Source organism: Macaca fascicularis, chromosome 16, assembly GCF_037993035.2.
Source record: "Macaca fascicularis isolate 582-1 chromosome 16, T2T-MFA8v1.1".
NCBI lineage: Eukaryota > Metazoa > Chordata > Mammalia > Primates > Cercopithecidae > Macaca > Macaca fascicularis.
In genome coordinates, this window is record NC_088390.1 from 80,868,173 (window position 1) to 80,874,196 (window position 6,024).

Consider the following 6,024-nt stretch of genomic DNA (forward strand, 5'->3'; position numbering starts at 1 on the left):
GCAGGCAGGACAGGCACATCCCACTGTGGTGGAGGGCAAGTAGGCACCTGTGTGGCTTCCTGAAAATGGTTCTTGGATGGTGGATGGAGTCTTACAAGATAAGCAAGGCAGGTGCCTCTAAAGGAAAGTGCGTGGCAAGAGGTTTGCATGAGGCAGGGCCTGGGGAGGAAGAGCTGGCCACTCCTTCCTGTTGGAGCAGAAAGGGGAGGCCTGAGTGGTGGGAAATGAGGCGGAGGGAAAGGCCAGCTCACAGAACATCAGCTTCACTGACAGGCTTCAATTTCATTTTGTAAACAATTTAGAAGTCGTTAAAAGTTTTTTTTTTTTAGGCCAGGCGTGGTGGCTCACGCCTATAATCCCAGTACTTTGGGAGGCTGAGGTGGGAGGATCACCTGAGGTCAGGAGTTCAAGGCCAGCCTGGCCAACATGGTGAAACCCCGTCTCTACTAAAAATACAAAAATTAGCCAGGTGTGGTGGTGGGTGACTGTAATCCCAGCTACTTGGGAGGCTGAGGAGCAAGAATCACTTGAACCCGGGAGGTGGAGGTTGCAGTGAGCAGAGATTGTGCCAGTGCACTCCGGCCTGGGTAGCAGAGCAAGACTCTACCTCAAAAAAAAAAAAAAAAAAAAAAAAAACACAATTATTTTGAAGCCCAAAAGGACTCAAAAGAGTTGCCCAGGAGAGAAAAGACTAGAAGATGCTCCAGCACCCCTCCTGATTTTATTCTCAGAAGCTCTTGGTCTTTTTCTTGGGATGGCATCTGATGCTTTTGACTGGACCCAACCTGTTCATCTAGCCCTACGTCGCCACCTCCTGCCATCCTGAGAAGTCACCCCTTTCTCGAAGCTCTGTCTTGTCCTTGCGAGGTGTACATACCCCCCTGTCTGGAAAGCCTCTTCCTTCTTCTCCACCAGGGGGTCTCCTGCTTATCCTTCCACGCCCTGGTGACATGTTCTGCCCTCTGAAGTCTCTGTTGGTCACCATGGAATCAGATGGCTGTCACCTCTCGGCAACCACCTCGGGGCATCCTGTGCATTACACGCTTAGGGCACTTGTCCCTTGAAAGAGGATGACTTGTGGTGTGGGCTTTTTGAGTGTGGGAATGATGTTTTGCCCCCAGAGCACAGCTCAGTGTCTAGCACACAGTGGATATCCAGTCTGCCTGTGCTCAGCCATGAGTCGCTGTGTCACTGTCATTTCTTTCCAAATGTTCCCACTTGGGAACAGAACCCACCACCCTTCCACCCTCACCATCCAGTTCCAGGAGGCTGGAAGGGAGCAGGATTGGGGGCAGCCTCGTGAATCTCCCTCCAGCTCCTGCAAAATCCTGATGCCACGTGGTCTATGGCCCAGCATAGTCCAATGGAAATATAATACCAGCCATGTGTGTAATTTTAAATTTTCTAGTAGCCACATGAATTTCCATTGTAGATTTGATTTAACCCAAAGCATTCAAAATAATATCCTTTCAATGATGATGGAGATATTTTAAATTAACTTATTTTTTTGATAATGTCTTCAAAACCTAGTGTGTATTTGACACTTACAGCACATCTTGACACAGGCTAGCCATGTGTTCAGGCACTCAAGAGCCACATGTGGCTTGTGGCCACCACCTCAGTCTGGATGCTTGTGACGAAGCCCTTCTATCTCCAGCCTGGGTCTCCTTTGTTGTTCTCTTTTGTCTACCTTTTCCCCTCACCTCTCCCACTAGGTCTTAATTTCAAGTATTAGGAGAGGTAATGGTGGCAGAAAATGTTTAGAGTCTGGCTGAGTGATGGGGATAGGACTGTGAGCTCTATCTTGATTCCATAATTGGCAGAATACACGTATAAACCACAGAATGTCCCCCTTCTCCCCCTGTATGTCCCACCATTGCTCTCGACTCCGGGCCACAGCTCCCTCCTGCCTCTGGCCAGCTGCCCGTCCTCTCCAAGGCCCTTGTTTTTTCTCTTCATGGTCAGGACAATGCCCTAAAATAAGACTTTCAGGAGAAGCTTATGCATGTCTTTCCTGCTTGGTGAGTAGGGTGTGATAAAAGTTGGATTTTTTCCTTCCCATATTCACTCTACAGAATCAATTTAGTGCTCCGCTTATCTTTGGGACATTGACATCATGTGATGGGTGATGTCATGTGATGGGTGATGTCATGTGATGGATGTCATGTGATGGGCAATGTCATGTGATGGATGATGTCATGTGATGGGTGATGTCATGTGATGGACGATGTCATGTGATGGGTGATGTCATGTGACAGGTGATGGCATGTGATGGGTGATGTCATGTGATGGGTGGTATCATGTGATGGGTGGTCATGTGATGGGTTATGTCATGTGATGAGTGATGTCATATGACAGGTGATCATGTGACAGGTGATGTCATGTGATGGGTGATATCATGTGACAGGTGATCATGTAATGGGTGGTGCCATGTGATGGGTGGTCATGTGATGAGTGATGTCATGTAATGGTGATGTCATGTGTTGGGTGATGTCATGTGATGGGTGATGTCATGTGACAGGTGATCATGTGATAGGTGATGTCATGTGATGGGTGATGTCATGTGATGGGTGATGTCATGTTATGGGTGCTGTCACATGATGGGTGATCATGTGATGGGTGATCAATGTCATGATTCCAGGGGGAACAACTGTTCACCAAATAGGGGAGAAGCTGTCAGTTCTCTGCCATGCTGGTAACACAATCTCTACTGGGGCTTCCTAGTGCTGACTGCTGCAGGTGGCTTATCATAGCACACCAAGGGCCACCACAAGGACACATCACCAAAGGAGACCCCGTAAGACACAAAACATCCCCTTCTTCCTGCATAAACTTGGGAGCCAGATGTTGGGTGACATCGTTCACCATCTCTGGCTGCTCTGACCTTGCTGGAACCCCCTCTTTTCTCTGCCTCCTCTTGCATCATGATAAAAGGCCAATCATTAATGAATGAAAAGCGGTGTCTCTGACACAAATGCTCAACGAGGCATCTCTGTTAAAGGGTCACACTAGATTCTACACCCACACACTGGGAACCTCCTGACTGAGGACTCTGAGCAGTGCCTTGGAGAATTCTGCAGCTTCCTGCTCTCAGGCTTGTGGCCCCATCTGTCTTTGATTGATGCCCCCGAGGATGTCCTGAGGTTAGAACACTCCCTCCCTGGCTGTGTTCTTGAGGCCACCCAAAGTGTGGAGCTGTGTCTGAGACTCTACTTAGGGCCCAAATACTCAAAGGCACTACCTCCCAGGTAAAATGGTGGACCAGAAACGACCTGCTTCTGAGTAAGTAAGGGAGGAGAGCCAAGGTAAAGTCATTAGCATTTGCGGGCCAGTTGTTCCCTGACAAACATAGATTTAGAACAGAAATTGGCAGCTAAATAAAGTTTAGTACTTGTATTAGTCAGGGTTCTCTAGAGGGACAGAACTAATAGCATATTTTTTATATATATATATATATGAAGGGGAGTTTATTAGGAAAATGAACTCACAAAATCACAAGGTAAAGTCCCACAATAGGCCGTCTGCAAGCTGAGGAAGCCAGTCCGAGTACTAAAACCTCAAAAGTAGGGAAGCTGACAGAGCAACCTTCAGTATGTGGCTGAAGGCCCAAGAACCCCTGGCAAATCACCGATGTAAGTCCATCGATGTAAGAGACCAGAAGCTGAAGAACCTGGAGTCCGATGTTCAAGGGCGGGAAGCATCCAGCACAGGAGAAAGATGGAGGCCAGAAGACTCAGCCAGTCTAGTCTTTCCATGTTCTTCTGCCTGCTTTTGTTCTGGCCCCGCTGGCAGCCGATTGGATGGTGCTCACTCAGATTGAGGGTGGGTCTGCCTTTCCCAGTTCACTGACTAAAACGTTAATCTCCTTTGGCAACACCCTCACAGACACACCCAGTAACAATGCTTTACATCCTTCAATCTGATCAAGTTGATACTCAGTATTAACCATCAAAGTTTTTTTTTTTTTGACCAGTGGCACAGTTGCCTAGGTTTGTCCCAAGACAAAAGCATGATGGTGAGGGATGCTGGCTTGCACAGGACTTCAGCTGTGAGGAGCCTGTGCCCTCACAGAGCCTTCTGTTTGCAGAAAGAAAGTTGCCGTGGCCCTGGAGGAGATGGAGCTGAGAAGCTGAGGAGGGGGAGAAAGGGTCAAGTTCCTGATGCTGCACCCCTCAGGGACTCCTCCAACCTGCCTCAGGAGAGGGTGTGAGGGCAGGAGCTTGTCGTGTTCACAAAGACGGAGGCACAGGCGTCCAGAAAGACCCGGAGGGAGGCTCAGAACAGAGCGGGGGTCCAGCAAGACTTCTGCAGCAGGTGTTTTGGTCACCTTCTACCCAACTCCACTGCAGGATGGAGCCATCACCAGGTCTGGCCATCCACCCTTCCACATGTGACCCAGGGGAGGATAGTCCCAGCTGGAAAGTGGTCCCAATCACCTTGTCAGTGATTAAGCTAAGGCTGGTCACCGGAGTCTGAAGCAACCAATGAGACGTCGAGGGGATGTAATGGGGATGGGGGCTCTGGGAAACTTCTGGGAGCAGTGGTCTGGTTTTTGCCTCAGAAGTCCTTGTGTCTGGTGTCAGGGTTGAACTCTCTCTGCTGCCTACTTCTTGAGAGCCAGGAAGATAACCGGCCTTAGAATGAAGACAGCGCTGAGGCCGTGACCAGAGAGCGAGAAGGAACTTGCATCAACCGATCCCAAAGACACCAACAAGGCCAAACAAATAACCAAAAGCCCCAAATGAGTAACTGACAGTGAAACCAGAGAGGAAGCAGTGGCTGCCCTGATCAGTGGCTGACCTTAGAGAGAGGCTAGTATTTAGGGGATGAACTGCAGGGCTTAGGGGAGCAATAGGCTTAGACCACCCAAAATGGGCGCTGTGTCAGAGACTCCACTTAACAATCAGAATACTCAAAGGCACTACCTCCCAGATAAAATCTTGGAATAGAAACTACCTACTTGTGAGTAAGGGAAATGATTTTTTAAAAAATAGTAATAATTGAGAAACTGGAAATTCATATGCAAAAGAATGACGTTGGAACCTTCCCTAATACCACAGACAAAAATTAACTCAAATGGATCAAAGACCTAAATGTAAGACCTAAAACCACAAAACTCTTAGAAGAAAACACAAGACAAAAGTTTCACAGCACTGGATTTGCCAGTGATTTCATAGACATGATGCTGAGGGCACAGGCAACAACAACAAAACAGACAAATAGAACTTCATGAAAATTTAAATTACGTATTTTTGACTCATATCTCTTTTTTTTTTTTTTTAGAGATGGGGATCTTGCTATGCTGCCCAGGCTGAAATGCAGTGGCTATTTACAGGCATGATCATGGTGCACCACAGTCTCGAACTCCTGAGTCCAAGTGATCCTCTCACCTCTTCCTCCTGAGTAGCCAGGATTACAGGTGCAAACCACCATGCCTGGCTAAAATTTCAAGATTTGTGCACCGAATGACAATATCAACAGAATAAAAAGGCAACTCACACAATGGGATAAAACATTTGCAAATTACATATCTGATAAATAATTATATCCCAACTATAGAGAGAACTCCTAAAACTCTACAAAAAAAAAAAAAAAAAAGCCTGAATAAATGGACAAAGGACTTGACATTTCTCCAAAAGAAATCTACAAATGGCCATAAATACATGAAAAGATGCTCAACACCACTCATTATCAGGAAAATGCAAATTAAAGCCACAATGGGATATCACTTCATACTTGTTAGAATAGTCATTGTGTGTGTGTGTATGTGTCTATATATACATATATATGTATAAAAACAACATATATAAAACAACAGAAAACAACAAATGCTAGTGAGAATGTGTATATATATGTGTAAAACAACATGTATAAAACAGAAAACAAAAAATGCTAGGGAGAATGTGTATATATATGTATAAAACAGCATGTATAAAACAACAGAAAACAGCAAATGTTAGTGAGAATGTGTATATATATGTATAAAACAACATGTATAAAACAACATGTATGAAACAACAGAAA

General features: G+C 46.1%; 1 protein-coding gene across 1 annotated transcript in view; it reads left to right on the forward strand.

Annotated features, from left to right (window-relative positions):
* CD300A (CD300a molecule) overlaps window positions 1-5,728 on the forward strand; it is a 38,670-nt gene extending 32,942 nt beyond the window's left edge. Inside the window, exon 8 of the mRNA XM_045376756.3 lies at window positions 5,284-5,728. The gene's annotated coding sequence lies outside the window, so the exon portion shown is untranslated. The remainder of the gene's footprint in view (window positions 1-5,283) is intronic.
* The last annotated feature ends 296 nt before the right edge of the window (window positions 5,729-6,024 follow it).